General features: G+C 44.6%; 1 long non-coding RNA gene across 1 annotated transcript in view; it reads right to left on the bottom strand.

The window, feature by feature from the left end:
- Positions 1-326: 326 nt before the first annotated feature.
- LOC135361971 (uncharacterized) overlaps positions 327-23,396 on the bottom strand; it is a 409,252-nt gene continuing 386,182 nt past the window's right edge. Inside the window, exon 4 of the long non-coding RNA XR_010406271.1 lies at positions 327-861. This is a non-coding gene — a long non-coding RNA (uncharacterized LOC135361971). The remainder of the gene's footprint in view (positions 862-23,396) is intronic.

Here is a 23,396-nt window from a genome sequence, read left to right as displayed (position 1 = left end):
ACATGACCCCATCTCTGTACTGTACTGAAAGTCTTAGTTTACTTGGAGGCTTTCCCTGTTAGACTGTGAGCTCCTTAAACACATGGCCTGTGTCTTATTTTTCTTTATCTCTCCAGTTCCTAGCACAGGACTTGGCCCAGAGGGCATGCTTACAAAGCATGCTGCAAGAGCGACTCCCAAGTTGTTGCTCAATCAATATTTATCAACTTTAAACTTCCTGATTCTGTTTTAAGAATTTTTTTTTTATTTTTAAGTACTCTCTACACCCAATATGAGGTTCAAACTTACAGTCCCGAGATCACGAGTCATATGCTCTACCAACTGAGCCAGCCAGGCGCCCCGAATTTCCTGACTCTTGACACTTGATGATACAGTTGATAGTTGGTTAGACGCACCTCCTCCATGCTCCCAGGGTGCACCCCTACCACTGGGATTATCACCCTCTACTTGTACGGTATTTTCTTGTTTATTTACTTTTCCGACTCCTCACGAAATGGTATCAGCTCGTGGAGAGAAGGGCCCAGGTCTTGTCTTGCTCGCTGCTGAATCGTTGGTGCAGAGCTGACGCAGTATGCACGGCAGAAAGGACCCTCTGGGCAGGCAAGCAGATGTGACAGGAGAGATTGTGCTGGGCATGCCTAGTTCTTCTGCCCCATTGCACCAACCAGATGGAGTGTGGCGAAACCGGCGGCGTTGCTCTAGCAGAAGTCCTCGTGATAGAGACACAAGCCCAGAGACATGGAGGATGGCACCAACAATGATTACCAGCGAAGCCAGATGAAAACCATGGCACGAACTCTCAATAGGTTCCAGTTGTTGCCACAGAAAGCTTTTGGAAGGAATTTTCTTCCTTGGCAGCTCCTGAAGAGTTGAGAGACAAGACAGAATCTAGACAGAGTAAGACTGTTCCAGAGGACTGTGTTGAGAATTGGGCTAGTCCTTGCAGGATGGGGATCAATTGTAACCAATTTAACTTAAAACACAGAATTTTAAAGGAGCACGCCTGTGGTCAAGTAGAGATGAAACCACAGAATCTTGAGGGAGTGCCAGCATTCAGGTGTTGATAAAGCATAAAATGCCTCCTCTCCCATGCTCCCTCTTCCATGTCCTCCTCCCTATTAAGGCCCCCCTTTTCAGCACACGAGCACCAGCAGAATTACAGGTGTCCCTCTAAGAACCAAGAAAAATCAGCTGACCACTTTCTGGTGCTACTTGCGTGAAAACACAAAGACATACTGAATATTCGTCAGTGCCAGGGTTATGTGAGTCGGCCCACACAAAGGCAAACAAACTTCGTCATCCCTCTCAAATGAGCCAGTAGCAAAGGGTAATGCTATTTATTTGATCTGGCCCATGTTCACTGTCACTTTGAACAAAAGAGGAGAAAAGCTTTGCCAGAGAAGAGACTCCTTTGTAGTTGGACTCTGGGATGTCTGGGTTTGTTATACACCTCCACCCCACTGCCCACCTCCTAGACGTCCCAACTCTAATATTAACTTCTGAAGTAAAGGTTGAACGAAACTACTTTTGTTTGGGAAATTTCTTGAGATTTCCAATAATGACCACAGACACTGTAAAGTGGGTCTGAGCCCTAAATCTGGGTTTCACTCCCTTGGAAGAAGGGAATGTACAAGAACATTTGCTGACTGTCCACTGTGAATCAGGTACTGAGCTATGCACTTTACACGTGCTCTTTCCTTGAACCCTTTTCTGAAGAACCCACAGAGGTAGGCATTCCCATCCCTGTTTCCAAATAAAGCTTTCAAGGCTCCAGAAGAGTAAAAAAAGAAGAGTAAAAGTTTTCCCAAGGTCACAAGGCCATGAATGATAGGACTGGCCCACAAATCCAGCTCTGGCTCACTGCAATGCACCCGTCCTTGCTTGCCGCCCCACCATACCACACTCTTCCTTCCTGGTTGCTTGAGACGACTGCATCTAGCCGTAGGTGATATGCCGTGTCTACAAGTCAATATTCAGGAAGATCATCAATTCAAGTGGCAATTGTTTTATGATGGCTTCTTTATTCGCAATGCAGGTGTGACCGTGGATTTCCCACTAGCCAGAAAATTGTGCGTGTTGTACTACTCTAATCATCACAAGGCTTTAAATAAATACTACATGATTTCTACCCTTTCCCTCATATCTCAAAACAGAGAGATGGCGATGCACCATTCAGTATATGACACTGAAACCCCATTTAGGCTTTTACCAAATTCATTGAACTATAAGTCAAACACTGAATGAAGGGACCTATGAGGTGAACACAGTAAAAATGCATAGCTTTCCAGACAGGCTGCTGATGGTGGGTGTGCATAAATTCATGTACAGGTCCTATTAATTTTTAATTTATCATCTGTAGAGTCTGTACCTCTAAATGACATTTTTGGGGTCTCTAATTGGGAAGTGTTCCAGGATGAGTATCAGGGTGGGAGGGATATTCCAAACCCATACCTGTTCAGATAAATGGAGACATCATTAGCAACAAGAAGTAAGTGATCATGGCTTCTCTCGTTTTTCATAAATTACACTAAATAACCATAATGCTGCAATTTAGTGGTCCAAAGTTCATTCTATTCAGCAGGCCATCCATAGTCAACAGTTTAAAGAAAAGAGACCTGCTGAGAAAATAGTGGTCTAATCAGATGCCATAAAATCGAGCTGATGAGATGAGTCCCATTTCTTTTTTTGTAAGGGGATTCTAATGAAGCAATGCTCAGAGGGGATTCATAACTTTGGGCCCCCTGTTTCATTATTCAGGTCAGCTGTACCCAGGTCCAAATGAAGCTAAGGAACCTAGTCCCACAGACTATAGGTAGATATGCTGTGTTATGCAGGTGACTTCTTAAATCCCAAATTCCTAGCTGCCAAATTGTACACACTGTCTTGGTTCTTAAACGGAATTTGAGGAAGCTTTGGGAAAAAAGGCAAATCAAAGAGAACAGTAATCAAATTCAAAGTACTGCACAATGATGCCTCACACACTAATTCATCAGAAGCTGAAAGTGGGGGACAAGAGGGCTCCATTTGTGTACCTCAACATACCAGCTCGCACAACGAGGTAAACACCTCCAAGGCTCAGGTGGACAAACACAGGCAGGTTCAAGAGGGAAGTGTCCGTGCCATATCTAGCACATCTTCCTCTCTGGAAAGAACCTGAGAAGGGAGGGGAAGGCAGCGTGACCATCTATCTAACATCTGACAGTCAGGCCCGTGGGCCTCGAGAAATCATCCACCTGTCGCTATATAAGTATCTTCTCCCAGGTGAAAACAGCTGGTAGTTCCTACATTTATTCCACTTAGACTTTTCCACTGGAATATAATTTCTCAGTGGAATTATTTTTTTTAAGATTCTTTTTTAAAAGATTTTATTTATTCATTTGAGAGGGAGAAAGAAAGAGCTCGCACAAGCAGGGGGAGAGGCAGAGGGAGAGGGAGAAGCAGACGCCCCGCTGAGCAGGGAGCCCGATGCAGGGCTTGATCCCTGGATCATGACCTGAGCCAAAGGCAGACGCCTAACTGACTGAGCCACCCAGGTGCCCCTTTTTTAAGATTCTATTTATTTATTTAAGAGCAAGAGAGAGAGAGAGAGAGAGAGACACCGCTCGAGAGCAAGTGGGGGGGGCGCAGGGAGAGGGACAAGCTGACTCTGTGCTGAGCATGGAGCCCATTGCAGGGCTTGATCCCACGACCCCGAGATCACGACCTGAGCCGAAATCAAGAGTCTGATGTTCAACCTACTGAGCCACCCAGGAGCTCCTCTGGGAATTATTTTTAAAGCAACTCCAATGTGGTAAGTAGAAAATGGATATATTTCCTTTTGGCAGCATTGAATAGATTGGGGATGTATTTTTAATGCCCTACCTTCAGCACTGGAAGCCAGACAGGGGAATCAATCAGCAGCTTCTGCCTCCTCAGATCCCTGCCCCTACCACCTGATTGTGTCTCACTTTCTTACAGGGGGAAACTGAAACCCTGGAGAGAAAGGAGCTCAAGTTGCTAAGATTGAATGAGGCAATGCATACAAGTTCTTAGCAAGGCGCCTCGTATATAATAAGCACCGAAATGATAGCTAATGTTGTTACTATTACCATCACTGTCATTATCATAGGAAGAGGTATATCACTTTTTAATGTCCTTTTTAAAATTTATTTTTATTTATTTCTATTTTGTTTTATTGCGGAAAGAACACTTAACATGAGATCTACTTTTAACACATTTAAGTGTCCAATATATTATTGTTGACTGTAGGTCCAATGTTGTACAGCAGGACTCCAGAATTTATTCATCTTGCTTGACTGAAACTTTATGCCCATTGGTTAGTAACTCTCCATTTCCTTTCCCCCAGGCCCTGGCAACCACCATTCCACTCTTTGATTCTATGAATTCAACTATTCTAGGTACCTCATGTAAGTGCAATCATGAAGTATTTGTCTTTCTGTGACTGGCTCATTTCACTTTGTATAATGTCCTCAAGGTTCATCCATGTTATCGAATATTGCAGAATTTCCTGCTTTTTTAGAAAGCTGAATAGTATTCATTATTATGTATATACTACAGTTTCTTTATCCATCCACTGGTCAATGGACATTGAGATTGTTTCCACACCTTGGTTATTGTGGATAGTGCTACCATGAACGTAGGAGGGCTAATATCTCTTTGAGCTACTGATTTTAATTCTTCTGGATAAATACCCAGAAGTGTGATTGCTGGATCATATAGTAGTTCTATTTTTAATTTTTTTGAGAACCCTCTAAGCTGTAGTGGCTGCATCGTTTTGCATTCCCACCAATAGTGCACAAAGGCTCCAATTTCTCCACATTCTCGCCAACATTTGTTGTCTTTTGTTGTTTTGATAAGAGTCATCCTGATGGGTGTGAGGTGATATCTCATTGTTGTTTCAATTTGTATTCCCCAGATGATTATTGATGCTCAGCACTTCTTACATACCTGCTGGCCATTTGTATGGTCTTCTTTAGATAAATTTCTATTCAAGTCCTTAGCCCATTTTTCATTGGGTTGTCAGGGTGTGTTGTTGTGGTTTTTTTTTAACTATTGACTTATAAGGATTCCTTGTATATTTTGGAGGTTAATCTTGTATCACATATATGGTTTGGAAATATTTTGTTCCATTCCATAGATTGCCTTTTCTCTCTGATGACTTGTTTCCTTTCCCATGCAGAAGATTTTGGGTTTGATGCAATCCCATTTGTTTCTTTCTTATTTTGTTGTGTGCTTTTGGTGTCATATCCATGAAATCACTGGCAAGACCAATGTAATGAAGCTTTTCCCCTATGTTTTCTTCAAGACGTTTTATAGTTTCAGGTCTTACATTTAAGTCTTTAATCCATTTTGAGTTGATTTTTGTGTATGGCGCAAGATAAAGGTCCAGTGAAAAGTCTTTTGAATGTAAATACTCAGTTTCCCCAATACCATTTGTTAAAGGGACAGTTCTTTTCCCATTGTTTATTGTTAGCAACCTTGCCAAAGATCAGTTGACTATATATGCAGGGAATTGTTTCTGGGCTTTCTGTTCTTTTCCATTAGTCTGTATGTCTGTCTTTATGCCAGTACCATCCTGTTTTGACTACTGGAGCTTTATGCTATATTTTGGAATCAGCAAGTATGATACCTCCAGGTTTATGCTTTCTTAAGATTGATTGACTATTCATGGTCTTTTCTGGTTAAATATGAATTTTAGAATTGTTTTTCTATTTCTGTAAAAAATGCCTTTGAGATTTTGATAGAGATTGTACCAAAACTGTGGACTGCTTTGGGTAGTATGGATGTTTTAACATTATTAATGCTTGACATGGAATGTCTTTCCATTTGCTTGTGTCTTGTTTAATTTCTTTCATCAGTGTTTTGTAGTTTTTAGTATACAAGTGTTTTACTTCCTTAGTTAAGTTTATTGCTAAGGGTTTTTTTTGAGGTTATTGTAAATGGGATTGCTTTCCTAATTTCCTTTTCAGATAGTTCTTTGTTAGTGTATAGAAAAGCAACTGGTTTGGGGGTGCACCTGGGTGGCTCAGTTGGTTGAGCGACTGACTCTTGGTTTCAGCTCAGGTCCTGGGATCGAGGCCCATATTGGGCTCTGCACTCAGTCTGCCTGAGATTCTCTCTCCCTCTCCCTCTGCCCCTTCCCCAGCTTATGCGTGCGCTCTCTCTCTCTCAAATAAATAAAATCCTAAAAAAGAAAAGCAACTGATTTTTTAATGTTGATTTTTGTATATTGCAACTTTACCACACTTGTTTACCCTTTCTAACAGTTTTTTTTTTTTAATGCAGTCTTTAGGATTCTCTCTATATAAGATCATGTCATTGGCAAACAGATACAATTCCACTTCTTCATTTCTGATTTGCATGCTTTTTATTTCTTGTTCTTGACTAATTGTTCTAGCTAGGACTTCCAGTACTATGTTGAATGGGGGTGGCAAGAGTGGGCACCTTTGTGTTGTTCCTGATTTTAGAGGGAAAACTTTCAATTTTTCACCATTGACTGTGTTAGCTGTGAGCTTGCCATATATGGTCTTTATTATATTGAGGTACATTCCTCTATACTTAGTTTGTTGAGAGATTTTTTTTTTAATCATGAAAAGGTGTTGAATTTTGTCAAATGCTTTTTCTGCATCTATTGAGATGATTGTGTGATTTTTATCTTTTATTCTGTTAATGTGGTGTATCACATTAATTGATTTTCATATGTTGAACCACTAATTGCATCCTAGGGATAAATCTCACTTGGTCATGGTGTATGATCCTTCTAATATTCTAATATGCTGTTTGATTTGGTTTGCCAGTATTTTCTTGAGGATTTTTGCATCTATATTTACCAGGGATATTGGTCTGTAGTTTCCTTTTCTTGTGATGTCTTTGTCTGGCTTTGGTATCAGGGTAATGCTGACCTCATAAAATAACTTGAAAGTGTTCCCTCCCCTTTAATTTTTTGGAAGAGTTTGAAAAGGATTGGCATTACTTCTTCTTTAAATGTTTGGTAGAATTCACCTGTGAAGCTATCTGAGTTTTGGTTGTTAGGAGGTTTTCTTTTTCTTTCTTTCTTTCTTTCTTTCTTTCTTTCTTTCTTTCTTTCTTTCTTTCTTTCTTTCTGTACTCTTAATTCCCTTCACCTATTTCACCCATCCCCCCACCCACATCCCCTCTGGTAACCATCAGTTTGTTCTCCATAGTTAAGAGTCTGGTTTTTTTGTTTTTCTCTTTTTTTCTTTGTTTTGTTTCTTCAATTCCATGTATGACTGAAATCATATGGTATTTGTCTTTCTCTGACTGACTTACTTACCATAATACTCGCTAGCTCCATCCATGGTGTTGCAAATGGCAAGATTTCATTCTTTTTTATGGTTGAGTAATATTCCAGTGTGTGTGTGTGTGTGCGCACGCACGCGTGCAATGTATGGTGATTAACATAACAAAAAAAGAACTTTTTTTTCTGTGGCATCAGTTGCAATGTCTCTTCCTTCATTTTGGATTTTATTTATTTATGTCCTCTCTTTTTTTCTCAATCTAGCTAAGGGCATGGTGATTTTGTTTATCTTTTCAAAAAGCCAATTCTTAATTTCATTGATTTTTAAAATTATCTTTCTAATCTCTATTTCATTTATTTCTGCCCTAATCTTTGTTATTTTCCTCTTTCTGATAATTTTGTACTTTCTTCTTTTTTTAGTTACTTGAGATATAAAGTTAGATTGTTTCTTTGAGATCTTTCTTCCCTTTTATTTTTATTTTTTAAAAATATTTTATTTATTTACTTGAGAGAGAAGGAGCAGGGGGAGGGGCAGAGGCAGAGGGAGAAGCAGACTCCCCACAGAGCAGGGAGCTGGATGCGGGGCTTTATCCCAGGATCCTGGGATCATGACCTGAGCCAAAGGCAGCCACTTAACCAACTGAGCCACCCAGGTGCCCCAATTTAATAGAAGTGATTTATTGCTATGAGTCTCCCTCTTTTTTTTTTTAAAGTAGGCTCCATGCCCAGCGTGGAGTCCAATGTGGGGTCCAAACCCATGACCCTGAGACCAAGACCCGAGCCAAGATCAAGAGTCGGATACTCAACCAACTGAGCCACCGAGGCACCCCTGAATTTCCCTCTTAGTACTGCTTTTCCCAATCCCATAACTGTTGGTGTTATGTTTTCATTTTCATTTGTCTCAAGGCATATTCAAATTTCCTTTTTGATTTGTTCTTTGATCCAATGATGTTTAAGAGGTATATCACTTTAAATATGTTGAAAGTTATATGGGATTTTTGTTTTCTAAGACCACAGTGACACTTTTTGTGGCCGGTCTGAGATCACCAAAGTGAGATCAATTGTCTTGCCAGGTGAAATCCTTTCAGTACAGTTTGATCCACCTTAACTAAACAGTAAACCAAGTGACTAGGGAGCCATAGTTCAAATAAAGCAGATTTCTCTTCTCGACATTACATGGCTTAGAAACCAGGAATCAGGGGTAGCCCATCTCTGGCCTCATTCATTAATTCAGCAAACACTGGCTGAACACCCACCCACAATTGCCAGGCCCACTGTTGGATGCTGGGGAGAGTGATGAGCAAAAGAGATACAATCCTTGCCTTCGTGTAGTTTACAGTCTGGTGGTGGGGGGAATGTGGGGAAGGGGAGGAGGCAGATATTGAACTTAACGTACTAGAAGGTTGTGTGCTTGAAACAATGTGCATGATTCTGAAACGAATATATCAAAAGGAAATTTCCCAGAAAAAGTAACAGGAAAGGTTTCAGTCTGTCACTTCTAGTTCCTGAGCCCAGGTGCCTGTGGTCAATTATTTGCTTACCAGCCATAGGCAAAAGAAATCACTGAAGCTGCTCCTCAGTCTGACTTCTTCACCCAGAGGACGAGGCAAAAGCATGGGAAGAAACTCAAGGAGACCACTTCCACCCTTACACGGCCCCATCTGAGGGTGAAGTTAAATATAGGTCACATGTGATACCCCTCTCCAAGCCTATGGGAGTGAAGAAGAGGTTATAACTGCCCTCACTGGTGACTTGCTCTGACCATTCATCCTTTTGGCACATATTTATTGAGCTCCTACTAGATCCCAGTGGATACACAGTGGTCCCTGCTCTCACAGAGCTCACATTCTAGCGATTCCCCCTGCATCACCAGCCAGTGGTGGTGATCTCATGCTTTGTGGACCACGCTGTGCACAGTGGTTCATTTATGCACTTAAAGGTAAGAGAGAGCTAAATACAGATGGAGGTGGACTGGAAGTGTATGCCAGGCAGAGAGAACAGCAAATGCAAAGACCCGGAGACGAGAACAAGCTTGGAGTGCATGAGTGGCAGAGGAAAGGTCAGTGGGGTCAAAGCCTAGTGAGTGAGAGAAAGATCGGTGGCAGAGAAGGCTGGAAAGGCTTCTGGCTTGTGTACATGACTACACGGTAGTACCATTGACAGGGATAGGGACCATGGGAGGAGAAGTTTACTAAAAACCACCACAGCTCCCTCCTCATGGCACAACTTTACCACATGACTATCCTAGGCTTGAGGTCACTAAGGACATTCTTAACTAAGAGGCAAGCTTTCAAAGTCTATTTGTGAATCAACTGTTTAGAACCCAGAGTTTGCTGTCCCATAAGGTAATGTTATATGAAGCCAGCACATGGGCTGTTGTACTAGAAGTGTTAATTTTCTTGGACCCACACGTGTGACTGGAGTAAACCCAGACGAAGTGCCATCCGTGGAGAGGTTCTGTCAATGTCAAGGCCCTGGAGCAGCCGTTGACATCCGAATGCTGCCTGTAGCTCAGTTAGCGCTCACCAAATATCAATGAGCTCCCCACATTCTCCAGACCCCTTCTAGTTGGGCAAGACCATGTGATTAGTTCAAGCCAATGGACCATGAGCAGAAGTGACAGGAGTCAACCCCAGGCCAGAGCACTTAATCACTAGTAAACAACTCTCTTTCTAGATGACCACCAAAGAGGTTATGTGTTCCTGATAGTGTAGCTACAGGATGGAAGAGGTACTTTCAGTCTAGGTTTCTGAGTGACTATGTGGTGCAAAGCCACACTGACCCACGTAAGACAGGTAGCGTGTGAGCAGAGCGGAACGTGTGTTCCCTTAAACCACTGAAATGGTAGGTAGTTACCACAGTGTAAGTTGGCCTACCTTGACTGGCACGGTGGTGGTCTCCCCCTTGGCCCTCCCCCACGTAGCACGCCCTATTTGGAGGAGGGGTCAAATTGGCCATACATAATACACTCCTTTCAGATATCTAGCTAGGTTTGCCTGCCTACTCACTTCCTCCACATGCTAATGTTTGCTCCCATTTCCTCCACTCCCTGGCCACACAGCTTGGCTTTCAATAACTGCTCCCCACTGCCTACCCAGCTTTATGACATAGTCCCATGCCCTTCTCTGGCTTACTGACTTCGAGTTCCCACTTACTTCTCTCTGCACACTCTCTTGATTTGGGCATCTTTGCCGCTCTATCCAGGGTACTGTCACCATCAACCCTAGCACTGTGGAAGCCTCACTGAGCCCCATCCCCACAAGGTAAAAGGAAGTTGGGTAACAGGAAAGAAGCTAACCACCGCTTTTTGCTGAGGAAGCAAAACGGAACACAAGGTATGGAAGGTAAAGGTAAGACTGCCGATGAGAAGTGGGGCCAGGAGCAGTGGGGACCAGTGCAGAGTGTGAAAGGGCTCAGGCCCAAAGCTCTGAACAGTGCCCGGTTGACGGAGACGAATTCCCAGACCACTTCTGTGTGTGATGCAGAGGCAGGCCCCACAGCTTCAGAAAACTGAAAAGGTAGGCTAGGACAGCTCTAAAACTCAAGGATCCAGATACCAGGATTTCTGGGAGAACATCTTCCGAGCGCTGTAGCTCAGCCTGACAAGAGTACAGTTGTGCTCCAATGCCCTGGCAGATGCAGTAGGGAGAGTCCCACCCAGGCAAGCAGAGGATGCAGGAACCACTGGTGACTTCTACAGCTGAGGGCAGTCTCCAGTGTTGGGACCCGGACTGAAGTCTCGGAATTTTTTTTTTCTCCCATGAAGGGGAATCTGTTTAAAGTCATACACTGTGGGGTGCCTGGGTGGCTCAGTTGGTTAAGTGGCTGCCTTCGGCTCAGGTCATGATCCCGGGGTCCTGGGATCGAGCCCCGCATCGGGCTCCCTGCTCCGCAGGAAGCCTGCTTCTCCCTCTCCCTCTGCCTGCCTCTCTGCCTACTTGTGCTCTCTCTCTCTATCTCTCTGTCAAATAAATAAATAAAATCTTTAAAAAAAATTTAAAATATAAAGTCATACACTGAGAGCTGCTTAGCGTCTGCTGTGTTTGTGTCTGAAGTAGTCTAAGGTCAGACCATATCCACCAAAAGTGGGGGACCTCTTGTGTACAATGTCATGGTAACTTTTGTATAAGGAGCTTTCTCTCCACCCCTCCACCCCCGCCCAACTGAAGTCGGATACTAAGCAAGACAGGAGAATAGGAAATAGATGTCCTTGGGGCCAGAAAAAAAGGACACCATGAGATATTAGCTCTAGATAGCCTACTTCCACAGCTGGCTGGAACATAACGTCTCTGATCCTATGCTGTCATCTCTCATCCCCTAACACAACCACTTTCTCTGTCATAGATACATGACCTAACTCTTTTGTAGGAGGAGCAAAAGCCAATGGCTATATTTTTTCTTTCCCTCTAGCTCACCATCACACCTTGCACTTAGTATGTTTGTTGCCCTGAGATGTTTCTATCTGAAGAGCAACCATTCCAGTACTTTTCCTTTTCCATTCTTTCCTTTTCCATGAACACCAAACCATTTCACTTTGCCTTTTTTTTAAGTTTATTTATTTATTTAAAGTAATCTCTACACCCAGCGTGGGACTGGAACTCATGACCCCGAGGTCAAGAGTCACATGCTCTTCCAACTGAGCCAGCCAGGCACCCTCATTTCACTTTGTTTTACCTTTTTTTCCATCAACCCTAGCAATACCAAAACATTATGCAATGGAAGTACTAAGATTTCAAAATGAATATATGCTTGCTTCTCTTCCTCCTTGGAGACTCATCAGGACCACAGGGGACACTCAACTAACAAGTATCTACTGCACATCTATAGTGTGCCAAGCAGGTAACAGCTGCAAGATAGTTATAGCTCCTCGGAGAAAGCTCCAGACACAAGGTGGTATTGTCACTAATAGTTTCCATGTCATTTGCTTTCCTCACATATTAGAATGTTGCTGGTTCTAATTACTCATGTCATCATTGTTGTTGGCTTTATGTTTCTCCATGTCCTCATAGACAAGGCAGTTCTAGATATTATCACAGGTAACAGGCCAAGAAAATTCCATTTATTTTGATTAGTTATCATTTGTAGAACAATTTCTGGTTCTTCTAAAGAGTATTCACAGCACTTCCCAGTAGGGTCTTGTGCCAAGTACTTGACAAGACATGAAAAGTTGAAATGTTTTAAGTTGAATTTCACATTCCTCAGGGAACAATGTTTTAATGCCAGGTCCAGCAAACTATATGACCCATGGGCCAAATCCTGCCCCCTGGCCACCTGTTTTTGTAAATAAAGTTTTATCAGAATACAGCCATGCCCATTTTTAAAAACATAATGTTTATAGCTGCTTTCATGCAACAACAGCGGCGGATAGGTGAAAACAACGGAAACAGTTTCCATGTATCGAATGCCCGGTGTTTGCCATGGCTGTCACGTTCATTATTTCACCCAACCCACATGATCCACATGATCCCTCTAACGGGATAATAGCGGGCATTTATTGTACTAATCAGAGTTTTGTTCTTAATCTGGTGTCCATCAATTTGGATGGGAAAAGATTACAACTTAATTTCCATTAATCTCTAACTGAAAGCAATCATTCCTTCAATTATGAATGTAGGTAACAAATCAAAGTCATATTAGCTATACCTGAGACTTTATTACCAGTAGAAATATCACAGATACTTTTTTTAAAATAAAGAGTAGCTTTTTATTTATTTATTTATTTTTTAGAGAGGGAGGGCAGGCGGGAGGGGCAGAGAGAGAATCTTAAGCAGGCTCCAGGCCCAGCACAGAGCCCTTCGTGGGGCTCTATCTCACGACCCTGAAATCATGACCTGAGCTGAAATCGAGAGTCAGATGCTTAACCGACTGCACCACACAAGCACCCCTATCACAGATACATTTTTTCTAAAGATTTATTTATTTGAGAGAGAGAGAAAGAGAGAGAGCACGGGGAAGAGTAGAGGGAGAGAGAGAAAGAATCTCCAGCAGACTCCCCTCTGAGCAGGGAGCCTGATGGCGGGGGGTGGGGGTGGGGGGGGAAACACTCGATCCCATGATCCTGAGATCATGACCTGAGCCGAAATCAAGAGACAGAGGTTTAACCGATTGAGCCAACCAGGCGCCCCACAGATATTTTTACAGTACATTGCAGTCGCCAGAATCTCACAATACCATTTTGTTCATTATTGCTTTGAAATAATGGCAGATATGAGCCTGCTAAACCTTGTTACTTATTTAATGCACTATTAAGGAAGCACATATACCACAAATTTGTTTTTAAAATACACTGACACTGGGGCGCCTGGGTGGTTCAGTCAGTTAAGCGTCTGCCTTCGGGTCAGGTCCTGATCTCAGGGTCCTGGGATCAAGCCCCGCGTCGGGCTCTCTGCTCCTGGGGTGTCTACTTCTCACTCTCTCTCGCTCTTGCTCTCGCTCTCTCTCAAATAAATAAATAAATCTTTAAAAAATAAAATACACTGATACATTTATTTCACTATAACTAATTTCCCCTTGTAATCTGAAGTATTGTATTTATGCATTTAAAAGTATTATTCTGAAAAGGGGTCCAGAGGCTTTGACTGACAAAAGAAGCCATGCATAAAAAGGTTAAGAAGGTCTATGCTGGGTGCATTAATTCACTAAATACTCACAACCACCCTGGGTGATGGGTACTACGACCAGCCCCTGACCACCCGCTCCTTACACAGTAGAACAATGGGGGGGGGGGGGGGGGAAGAGATTGATTAAATTGCCCAAGATCACACAGTTGATAGTGGGGTTGAGATTTAAATCCAGACAATCTGAGTCCAGAGCCCATGCTCTTCTTAGTCAATATTCTATACTGTGCTACCTTTATTGTAAGTGTCATTATCCCTAATTTATAGGTGAGAAAACCGATCCTTTTTATAAAGGAGGACAGTGGTGGCTGTTGTGAGTAGTAAAAAGGAATGAACATTTCTTGAGCACCTACCATGCCAGGCTCTTTTCATACACATCTCGTTTTAGCCTCTTAATAGCCCTCAGCATTTGGACTGGTGAGTGAACTGAGACCTAAGGCAGGATGAGCAACTTGCTCAAGACCACACCCACTGTCCCCCTCCACCATGCTACCTAATTAGTATGTAAATTATCTCACGCAATCCTGAGGTCTTATTTCATTCATGGGTGTTTCAGGGAAGGAAAAATATTGCAAGGAAATATTCATGCTCTCTTTCCTACTAAAGCCAAGAAATTGTTCATCCAAACAGATGGGCTAAATCAGTGTGGATTTGCACGGTGCATTTTTATGAAAAATATTTCATGTGATGTTTAAGAATTTCACAAAACCACATGTAAGAATTAAATTTAAAAATAAAGTAGTAGATTGATACTCATTACTATGATGAATGTTTCCAGTGAAAATATAATCCTGGCAAAGGATACTTGCAAGCAAAACAAACTGACATCAACATAAAGACATGTTTTTTAAAAGGAATTCCTATAAATTATGGTGCAAAACTGTTTCAAGGATTTCATATAAAACGGTTTAAGCAATACTGACTTAACATCAAAAACTATATTTTTGCTCAATTACTTGGCCTGATTCTCTCAGTAAACTTCAAATCAAGGCAAAGTTTGAAGTATTTTGTATCAGTTCCGATTTACAAGTCAGGGAAGGCGCTACGGATGGGAAACTCTTTCTGGGTAAGAACCGCTTTGCTTAGATCTAAACTGTTTATACTCACAAATCACAGTGTCGTTCAGACAGGGCCTAAGCCTTTCCTTGGCAATAATGCTAAAGTCAGCCCTAGGAGAATGCAGAAACCCCACCCCCAGAAAGCCGGTTCATTAGCAGCCTGCCTCTTCCTGCTAGGAGAGCTTCGTTTCCCAAGGCTCTCAGTGGCCACAAACCACGTTTCTAATGCAACTAAAAGATTCCTCTTCACGGACACTTAATGATGCCGAGTGTGTCATTACGACAAAAACAAACAAAACCTTGTGTCTTCAGAAAGGAAATCTGGGGCCTTAGAGTCCAGAAATGAACACAGAGGAGTGAAATGAAATGGCCGGTATTTGAAGAAGCCCTTCAGGATTGTATGGGGCGGCGGGGATGGATTTGCATTTGGCAGATTTCAGTCCTGGGTGCGCAACACTTAGCCCCTCTGAACCTCAGCTATTTCGTTTGTTCAGTGGCACTGGATTTCAGTAGCGGCAGACCCAGCCATTTATTTTTCAATCCTGTGTGCCAGGTCCTGTGTTACGTACGGGGTGATCGTGGCCCACGCCCGTGAGAAGAGTTACACTGGAATCGTCTTAGCCTCTCTGAAGCCTGTCCCTCTTCAGTCTGTTCCGTTGGCTTTATTTCTAGTAGCAACAATGTTTGTTGATGTTTTCTCTAATTATATAAAAGATTTGCGACCATGTTCAATGATCTGGAAAACACGAGGTGGTACAAATAGAAAAATAAAACCCCCATCAAAATGTTCAAAGGAGACAATGCCACACAGTCAAAAATACTCGTCAGGCAAGAACGAAGGGAACAGAAACCCATCTGGTTGAGCCACACATCTATGCCGCGTCCTTCCCTCCGTCCATCCAATCTGTCCCTCCCTCCAACCAGTAAACAGAGGCAGACACTGTGTAGATGCGGAGTCTGTGAGGAGCACAGCAAGGCGGAGGACCACAGGCATCTGTGCATCCCCTGACCCACAGGATGCAGGGGTGGGGGGTGGTTGGGGAGGGCCCTGGAGAAGGCTCAGCCACTCCCCTCCACCTCGTGCAGAAGAGGAAGAGAGAGCATCTTTGTGGTGGTCGACCCCGCGGCGTGTCCGCTCCGCACAGAAACCCGGGAATCATTCCTACCCTGGCCCTTCGGTTCGAGGGCACGCTCCATCTGGAGGGCCCTGGCTCAGGCCGGGAGAGTCCTTCATTTCCAAGAAAAGCGCCTAATCTGCGGCCGACGGCCCCTGCGGACCCCCGCGGACGCCCTCCTTCCCCACCCGTGCCTCCTCCCCTTGGCAGCCTCTCGCTCGCTCGCTCGCTCGGGACTGGATCAATGCAGCGGAGTGCTCTTTGCTAGGCCTTCATGCCCTGTGATCGCCCAGCCCGGGGCTTTCGGGGGGGATGAGCGTATCAATTCAGGCCCACTGAACTGTATTTCCCCAGCCCGGGGCCCGCCCCCGGCCTTTGTGCCGCGCCCGGCCCGCCCCCTTTGCTCACTCTCCCTTCATGCTTTGTTTGGCAAACACAAAACGCCCGGCCCAGCGGCGGGCCCTTTTCAAGCTCCGCAGCCAGCACTTGAAAACGCCGCGAGGCTCGGGTACCTGGGAACACCTCCAGGGGCCTGGCCGAGTGGACGCCCGGCCGCCCGTGCCCCCGCCGGGCGCGCCGGTGGGCCGGGCGCCCCCCCCCCCCGCCCCCGAGACCGCCGGGCCGGAGTTGGGGGCCGCGCGGCGCGGGCTTCCCCACCGAGCCACCCCGGATGCCCGGGGCATCACAACTTCTTCCAAGCACCGGCATTCCCTTTGAAAATCCGGGGCACTTGGCGGGGGGGGGCGCCTTTTGTGTTTTAAATGGCCCAGAAGTTCACTTGACACAGAATTTAGAAGCCTGAGAACCGGTCTGGATGATCACCGGGAGCTCTAACTTCAGCCGCCTGCACTCGTCACCAAGGGCTGCAAAGGCTCTATCTAGCTCAAGAGGAGGAGGAGGAGGAGGAATAATAATAATAATAATAATAATAATAATAATAATAATAATGAAGAAGAAGAAGAAGAAGAAGAAGAAGAAGAAGAAGAAGAAGAAGAAGAAGAAGAAGAAGAAGAAGAAGAAGAAGAAGAAGAAGAAGAATTGCAGTAACAGAGGCTACCGTTTACTGAGCGCTATGTGCCAGGTTACGCCAAGCGCTTTATAGGCATGATGACATTTAACCTTAATTTACAACCTGGTGATGTGATTAGGGTCTCTTGTATTAACAAGGAAGCCAAGGATCAGAGGGGCTAAAATGCTTGCTCCTAACCCCTACCACATACTTCCTCAGTTTAATGTTCTCTTTACTCAAATAGTGGAATCTTTTGGCTCCTAACAACAAACGAGACCCCGCTCGCCCCGTTCCTGAGCATGCAATGCTCTGTTGTGTTCATAGCCTGAGTTGAAGAAACTTTTTAGGTGTTGTCATATAATAATTATGACTAGAGTGGCCACGCTTTGTTGAAGGTTTGTTTATGGTGTGCCAGGTACTTAACTATGTGATTAAATACATCCTGTCATTTGATCCTTATGACAGTCCTCTGGGATGGGTTCTGCTATTGCCTCCATTTTACAGGGAGGGTTGGAGGAAATCAGCAGATTGAAGTAACTTGTCCAAGGTCACATAGCCAGTAAGAACTTAGCAGAGCCAAGGCTTGGTCTCTAAACCATGAGATGATTATTCTAATTATGTTTTAATTTCTTTCTTTTCTTTTTTTTTTTTTTTTTTTTAGAGAGAGAGAGCGTGTGCCAGAGCAGGGGGGAGGAGCAGAGGGAGACAGAGAATCTTAAGCAGGCTACCCGTCCAGCAGGAGTCCAGTCCGGGGTTCGATCTCACAACTCCGAGATCATAACCTGAGCCGAAATCAAGAGTCGGTCGCTTTAACCGACTAAGCCACCCAGGTTCTCCTATGTTTTAACTTCTACAATTCTTCAAAAAACGGCCTTTTGTTTTCAAAAAAATTGCCTTTCTAGTTAACTGGCAGTCACTTGTTAAGTCTCTTGGAATTATTTTTTCCTTGAAAAGACTAACATAACTTCAAACTGCAATAACGCTGAAGGGAAACAAGGAGAATGGGGCTCCTTAACTGGATAAGTCCACCCATCAACAGGTGTCTGCTGAAGGCACAGAAAGTGACCCATGTCAAACTGAAATGTTTGACAAGTTTCCATCTCATTTTTTGTAGCCAGAGCACAGAGCTTCAAGGAGAAAATAGGGAAGCTAGTTTCCTGACTCTCAGTTTGAGAATAATCTAGCCCTGGAAGAGATTTCAGAGATCAGCTGGTCCAACTTTTTCATTGTACAAATGGCGAAACTGAGGCTCAGAGAGGAGTGGGACTTGCTGAAGCTTAAACAGAGGGTGACGGAGCCCCCACTGGAACTCAGGTGTAGACTCCATGATAGAATTAATGTATCAGTTGCTGATTAATATAACTAATTCCTGCAGGGATTCACTAGCTATCAACCTAGAGCTTACAAGTTGCCAGGCATGGAACTAATGGAAAGAGTGGTCAACAAGACAAGATTCCTATCTTCACAGAACCTCCATTCTAGTGGGAGAGATAGACAATGAAAAAATAAATCAGTAGCAAATCACAGCTGTGGTGAAGCCTATGAAAGTAAAAGCCAATGGTTCTCTAAGAAGTTGTCATGGGAGGACTTAACTCAGGAAAGTCAACACAGACTTCTGTGAAGAAGCAATCATTGATTGGTATCTCAAGGATGAATAGAAGATAACTTGGCAAAGAGGGGAAGGAAAGAGCATCCACCTCAAAGGGAACAGCACATGCCAAGGCCTTGTGGTTGCAGGGGGTATGGCAGGTTTCAGGGACTAGACACTCAATTTGGCTGGAGCATAAAGAACAAGAAGGAACGTGGTGAGATGGGGCCCTCTTGCACCGTGATGGGGCTGGAGAGGTATGCATGTGGGGCCCAGCAATGATGGGCCTGGTAAGTCCTGTTGGTGATTTGAGTCCTTACCCTATGATCACTGGGAAGCCAATGAAGAGTATTAAGCCAAGGGGTGACACAGCATTCTTAAAAGATCACTCTAGCTTCAGTGTGGACAATTTATTGGGGAGCATAGTAAATCCTGGGAAACAACTAGTAAGCTATTGTAGTTGTCCAAGCAAGAGATAACAAAGGCTTGGACTATGATGATGATACCAGTTTTCTACCAACTGGTTGTTTGACCAGGGGCCACTCATGTAACTACTAGGATCCTCAGTTTCCTTACCTGCATATTGTTCCCAACACCATCCGTCTACCTCACAGAGGTGTTATAAGGGTCAATCCACAGGGCACTATAGAAACACAAGCCATTAATTAGCAATGACAATAACCCAGGCCCAGCGATTTTCAATCCTAGTTATCCAGCAGTCTCCATCACCATGTAATGACAAGGCAGAGCTGTGCCTTATTTCTGGGTAAGTGTAAATATACAAGGAATGCTGGAATGCATTTTCCATGTAAAAATGTAAACCATTACAGATAAGGCTAAAGTGTCCCTTGATTTTCACCCCAAATCCTGGTTCCTCCTATCTCTTCTCACAGCAGTGTTTAACGTGCTTGAAATTTGGTCTTTAGAAACACATAATGATGATGCAGACCAGCCGCTTGCTCCTGAATGCATCTAGAGGCATAATATTGGGGTCATCTGGCAACACTTAAAAGAGGGCCCATCTCTCTTGGGGGCACCAGCTTTGTAAGGACACCTGTGTTCACGGCTTCCCTATATCCCAGAATGGTCAAGGGGCAGTTGGATCTCTGCAGGGTTGAATGTCTCCCACTTGTACTTTAAAACAAGAAGTGGATTTTTTCTGTATGTATATTATACATCACTAAAAAGGTGGTTGTTGTTGCTTTAATGTACAAGTATTCTGTGTCTTGAACTTGATTGTAAAATGTGTGTGCATGTGGATTCAGGGCCCAGGTCAAGTTCAAGACACAGAACATTGCCAGCAGCCCGGAAAACCAACTTGGGTCCCCTCTCTGTCACTACTCCTCCCTCAAGTAAACCACTGTCCTGACCTCTAACAGCATAGATTAGTGTTGCTTGTTTTAGAGCTTTATACAAACGGAATAAGACAGGATTTACCCTTTTGTGCCTGGGCTCTTCTGCTCAACATCAAGCTTAGGAGATTCATCCATGTTCTTTGCATATAGCAATAACTCTTTCATTATCGGTGCTGTGTAGTGTTCCACTGTATGAATATACCACACAATTTCTTTGTCCATTCTACAGATGAACATTTGGGTTGTTTCCAATCTGGGGCTACTTGGTTCTACTATATTTTTTTATTACAACTGAACTGGGTTTTTCAGCTCGAAGCTTCTAGTGACATGAGAATGACATGCCAACAAAACAAAGTTGATGATTTCACCCTCTCCAACTTAAAACCTTCTATTTGCCTCCTCTTCCCTTCCTCAAAATAAAACCTGAATTCCTTAGCATGTCACTCAAGGCCTTGTCCAATGTATCCCAAAATAAATCTCAAGCCTCCTCTCCTACTACCAAACTCCAGCTACTCACTTCTCGTCACTCCTCAGATACACCAGGCCCTTTCACGACTCTATACCTGTGTGCATAATTTTCCTGTGATTTAGATGCTTTCTTCTGTACCTGAAAAACTTCTGCTATTTCTTCAAGATTCAGTTCCAATGTCACCTCCTTTGTGAAGCCTTCAGATGACACCGTTCTCTAGATTCCCTCCTACTAGGGGTTCACCTTATTGATTTGGTTCTTATTTAACAAATACATAGTATTTAGTGCACGCCAGCCACTATTCTAAGCACTTAAAAAAAAAGATTTTATTTATTTATTTGTCTGAGAGTCAGAGAGAGAGTGAGACAAAGAGAGAGAGAGTGCACAAGCAGGGGGAGCGGCAGGCAGAGGGAGAAGCAGGCTCCCCGCTGACCAGGGAGCCCGACACGGGACTCGATCCCAGGACCCCGGGATCATGACCTGAGCCAAAGGCAGACGCTTAACCCGCTGAGCCACCCAGGTGTCCCTATTCTAAGCACTTTGAAAATATTAACTCTTTTAATCTTCAAAACAACCCCTATGAGATAGGTACCATGAAAATAATACTCTTGCCGTAGGAGGAAACTGAGGCAGAGAGGGTTTAAAAAGAACTTTCTTCCTTATGGTAGGTGGCCACAGGTGTAGAACGCGGCAGAACCTAGATCCAAAGCCAGACAGTCCAGCACCCCTCTGTCCTACAGCTGTTCCCACTGACATGGCAGCGCCCACCCCGCGCTGGGACAGATCAGCTGGCGGACACACCAGTCTCCTCCAAGAGACTGTCCGTCGTGTGCAAGTTACTGTCTCATTTCTCTTTGTGTCCCAAGAGCCTGAGAGCGTGCTCACTACATCAACGGTATGGTTGGTGTCACAAGGGGGAGGGCTTCAGAAGAACCTGGGGATTGCTAGGTGTGAAACACAAACAGGTTTACTAAGCAATTAACTCAGGAACACGTTAACCCAGGTATAAGGGTGATAGGGCTTAAATAAGATAATGGGTGTAAAGTGATTAGCAGAGAGCCTGGCACATGGCAAGTGCGAGTAAATGTTATTTCACACCACACAGCTCACATTTAACAAGCAATTACCATGTGCCAAGCGCTACACTAAGTGGTTTATGTAACTAATTTAATCCTCGTGATAAGGCTATAAAGTCAGTACCATTGTCCCCGTGGCACTGGTCAGGGTCTAAGCAGTAAAACAGAAACCACTTCAAGTGTCAGCGGCAGTGGGAATTAACAGAAGGAATTGGTGTCCCAGGTGAGGGAAGAGCTGAGAACCCGGGAAGGCTGAAGCAGCCACCCGGACAGTGGCAGTGGCGGGAAGCCGAAGGGACCCTGGGAGGGCAGTTTGCTACAGAGCCCAGGGGAGGAGGCGCCCAGCGGAGGCTGGAAGCACAGCCTGCTCTGGGACAGGGGAGGGAGGAGCCTTCCAGCATGAGCTGGAGCCACAGCAGTGACCCAGTCCCTGGAGAAGACACTGCTGAAAGCAACCCTCCCGGGTCTCCCAGAACTGCCGGGGTGCCAAGACCTGGGATTTCCAGCGCTAGAACCAGCAGAGTCCTGGACAAACTGGGACAAGTTGGCTGCCCTGGGATGCAGAGAAGAAGGCAGAAGAAATTCCGCGGCTTCTCCCTTCCTCTTTCCTGCCTGTTTCCAGCCGGCCCCTCTCACAGGCTGGGCCTAGTGGAAGGTCATTCTGGGAAACATCCTGCAGGGGTCAGTCCCCCTGCCACATGCAGAGATGCAGGCAAAAAGCTAGGAAGGGGCTGGAGGGTGAACAGGCCGGGGACTGGCACAGCTGCGTTACAGGTGAGGAAACTTGGTAAACAAAAGCACAAAAGCCTTTGCAGCCGGGCTCTTGGAGTAGCGCTGTTCTCCAGGCTTGGGCTTGGGCCAAGTCTGGGCTGCACTGGGTCATCTTCACCCTTGGAGGGCTGTGATTATTCCACGACCATGCCACCTGTGCCTTCAGCCTCTGTTGCAACCCATTCCCCTCCCACAGGAGGCAAAGCCCGGTTCTGCAAGGGGTCCAGCCTCATGCTGGCCAGCCCTCAGCACCAGGACTGTGGGGCATGGGGGTGGCATTGCTTTAGAGAGTTTGTGCCAGTGTAAATCGACTGCATCACTAAGATGCTGTTTAGTTTAGTTGATATTTTATTTTCCTAGCAAGCCACAAGCTCCTCATCTTGTCATGGACTAGCAACAAACAGTTCTTAGAACTGCCACCAGTCCTTGGGCCACACTTTGGTTGGTGTTGTCTTTGGAGAAGCATTGTAGTGGAAAGGTAGAGAAGAAAAACTCCACATCAGGGCCTGAAATCTACTTCTGTCGCTAATTGTGTGGGCAAATCATTGAACCCCTCTCTGAAGCCCGTCTCCTCCTCTCAAATGTACCAACCCAAGCTGCCCTGTTGACCACATCCAGTCATTGTGAGGCACTTGGGCAGGCAAAACATCCTACACATCTGCAGGATGTTTCCCTTACCGTTGGGCTGAATCCATGATTGGTTAAGAGAGGGGACTTTGTATCCTACATCTGCTGTAATACTTGGAGTGGGAAGGCACAGAACTATGGGGACAGCCACGCTCAGGGACAGAGGGCATTGACGAACAGAAACAGCTCTCAGAAGGGATGGCACAAAATAACCCAACTGCACTGGTCTTGTGACAAACTGTGTGTGTGTGTGTGTGTGTGTGTTGGGAGACAGGGTGGGGTCAAGAAAATGGAGAGAAGAATGGAGAGAGTGAGGAGTGGTGTGGTTGCCCAAGAGAGTTGCCCAAGGGAAGGAGCAGGCAGGTGAGATGATTTAAGGGCAAGGGTTCAAAGATCCTTGGGAACTCCCCACGTGGGTGGGCATACCAACCGGAGGATGCCATGTGTAAGTTG

Source organism: Mirounga angustirostris, unplaced genomic scaffold (genome assembly GCF_029215605.1).
Source record: "Mirounga angustirostris isolate CCGP_5_RB_7025 unplaced genomic scaffold, mMirAng1.0.hap1 SCAF_11, whole genome shotgun sequence".
NCBI classification, from domain to species: Eukaryota; Metazoa; Chordata; class Mammalia; order Carnivora; family Phocidae; genus Mirounga; species Mirounga angustirostris.
The sequence above is the reverse complement of the archived record's forward strand: the minus strand, read 5'-3'. Positions and strand labels throughout refer to the sequence as shown.